This window comes from Terrapene carolina, unplaced genomic scaffold, assembly GCF_002925995.2.
Source record: "Terrapene carolina triunguis isolate 2854851 unplaced genomic scaffold, T_m_triunguis-2.0 Scaffold110, whole genome shotgun sequence".
NCBI classification, from domain to species: domain Eukaryota; kingdom Metazoa; phylum Chordata; order Testudines; family Emydidae; genus Terrapene; species Terrapene triunguis.
Genome location: NW_020664461.1, coordinates 4,854,516 through 4,857,367, shown reverse-complemented (window position 1 = coordinate 4,857,367; position 2,852 = coordinate 4,854,516).

Here is a 2,852-nt window from a genome sequence, read left to right as displayed (position 1 = left end):
CATCCCTCCGGCTGTCCGTCCACCCCCTCCCCATCAGTCTGTCCCTCTGTCTGTCCATCCACCGCACCCCGACGCCTGTCTGTCATCCCTCCATCTGTCCATGCACCCCCTCCTCACCAGTCTGTCCATCCCTCCGTCTGTCCATCCACCCCCTCCCCGCCAGTCTGTCTGTCCATCCCTCCCTCTGTCCGTCCATCCCTCCGTCCTTCCCCTCCCCACCGCCAGTCTGTCTGTCCATCCCCTCCCTGCCACCAGGCTGTCCGTCCATCCTTACTTCTATCCATCCATCCATCCCCATACATGGATAGAGGGGCTCCCCACCAATAGTCTGTCTGTCCAATCCCTCCATCCCTCCATCCCCATACTCAGGGGTTCTCAGACTGGGGGCCATGACCCCTCCAGGGGTCAGAAGGTTATTACGTGTGGGGTTGTGAGCCATCAGCCTCCACCCCCAAACCCCACTTCTCATCCATCATTTATAATAGCGTTTAATATTGTTTTTAATGTATAAGGGGCGTTGCACTCAGAGACTTGCTGTGTGAAAGGGGTCACCAATGCAAAAGTCTGAGAACCGCTGCCATACATGGAGGGAGGAGATCTCAACCAGCAGAGGCTGTCTGTCTATCCACCCCTCCATCCAGCCCCATATCTATCCTATCTAGCCACCACCCGAGACTCTCAGCCAACCCCACAGCCATGGGTGTTCGCAGCCACCTTTCTGCCCCTGGTTCACGCAGCCGGAGGAGTCCTGGCATGTCTCCCTTTGTGGAAGATGGTGGATCCCTCTTGTGGGCAGGAGCTTTCCCTGACACCAGGTGCTGCTGGGCTGGCCCAGGACTGCCGCTCTTAGCCTTACCCCACCCTGGATCAGTCCTTTTAGAACAGAGCATCTTCCCCTTGGACAGCGGCTGCCCCACGCCCCCATTCTGCCGAGGCCAAGGCAGATGCTGGGGCAGCGTTCCCAGCCTTGCTGCCACTCAGGGGCTCCCCAGTTCCCCCTTGTTAGCAGAAAATAAACTCAAGGGGCCGGTTGGTTCTAGCCCCATGGGAGATGGTGAATGTGGCCCCTTGGGCAGCCGGTATTTGTAACACAAGCGCTTGCTGCAGGAAATGGGGCACATGGGCCTAGTGGGGCTGCCCCACTTTCCACCCTGGGGCCCAGGGGGTAAAGGACTCTTGAGCCCTGAAGGGGCCACTCCATGACAAGGAAGCCAGCTGTGAGGCTGCCACTGGGGTGGGTCATGGGCTGGCGTCAGTCCCCGGCTCTGCCACAGACTTCCCACGTGACCTTGGGCAAGTCACTGAACTTTCCTGGCGTGTCAGATGGGGCTGAGGCCTCCTTTGCCTAGTTAGATTGTAAACGAGCTCTGTCTCTCGCCAAGCGCCCGGGCACCACGCGGCCCCTGGCTCGAGCCAGGGGCCGCGTGGTGCCAACCGGTGCCAGCGCCCCTCTGAGCAGCCGTCCCAGCATTCCTCTCCCAGCTACGCTTCCAGGTTGTTCTAACCGTGGCAGGTTTGCAGGAACAGAGCTAATCTTTAATCCTTTCTTCTCCCCCCATCATCGCCTCATTCATCCTCCACTTTACCATCCTGTTTGCCTTTCAATTGCTTTGCTGCTGTTTGATCTTGTCTAATGCCCCCTTCTTTACAGCCTGTTTTAGTGGCTGGAGAGATCATTCTCGTTTCCCAAATGGAGCTCTTGGGCTTCTGTAAATAGAGGGCTGTGCACACACATATCTCCTGCCCAGCTGGGCCCGTCTGAAACCCAGCACCTACTTCAGGGACTCGCAGGGGCCCACCTGGGCTGGGACCTGAGCTGGTCTCCAGCCGGGTCCCACCAGCTCCTCACTCACAAATCAAAGTGCCTGTGAAACGAATGGAAAGGGAGGCTGGTCTCTCTCCTGGTGGAGGCCTTGGACAAGCCGCCTTGGTTCAAAGTCCCAGTTCTCACAGACTCCTGGCGTGATGGCGGGTGAGACACTGATCCCCTGTCCCCAGCTGTACATTGGGGATAACGCTTCCTGTCCAAACGATAAGCTCTCTGAGGCTGCATTTGAGTCTGTACCGCACCTAGCACAATGGGGCCCTGATCTTGGGCCGGGCCTCTCGACATGCCCAGAGTACGAATGATGCCAACTGCCGAGCCCTACCAGCAGTAGACGGGAGTCCCATCTGGTGGCTCTTTCGCTCTCGGAAAATGAGCCGATATTGCAGGGCTGGAGCTATTCAAATGAGGGAACAGAGGACAACCCAAGTGTAACTAGAGTCTGCTCTTCCCTCTGGCTCCTGGCCATTTTGTCTTGTTCTCTGTAAGATCTTGGGGCAGCAGCGGCCTCCATATTTGGGTCCTGTACAAATAACACTTCATAATAAAAGGATTAGCAGCACGTCACCGAAATATGCAGCCGTGCCGGTCAGGAGAAACGCCCTGGCGCCCCACGCTGGAGCACGCGTGGCCTTTCAAATGCCAAAGCTAATGCTCCGCAGAGAAGGACTTTCCAGTTTTCAACCCAGTGGGTGGAATTTATTCTAGATAACAAACAGGATTGTGAACTAACAAGCAGCCAGCTGATGTCCAGGCAGATGTCAGGCAGTGCGTGCTTTGGAAATGAGTCCAGGAGTTCTTGGTAAAAGGGGAAAGATTTGCATAGTTGTTTTCCCTTTGGATTACTGCATTCATTTACTGCAGTGCTCCACCCTTATAATTAAAGTCAAGTGATGAAAGCAACTGGTAGGGTAGCTTTGGATCCAGGGGCAGAGAAGCTGTGTGCGCATTTACCTTTGTGGGTAGCATTATTATTGCTGTTTAAATAGTCTTCTGGCTTCTGACTAGCAGAGGGCTCAACCCCAAG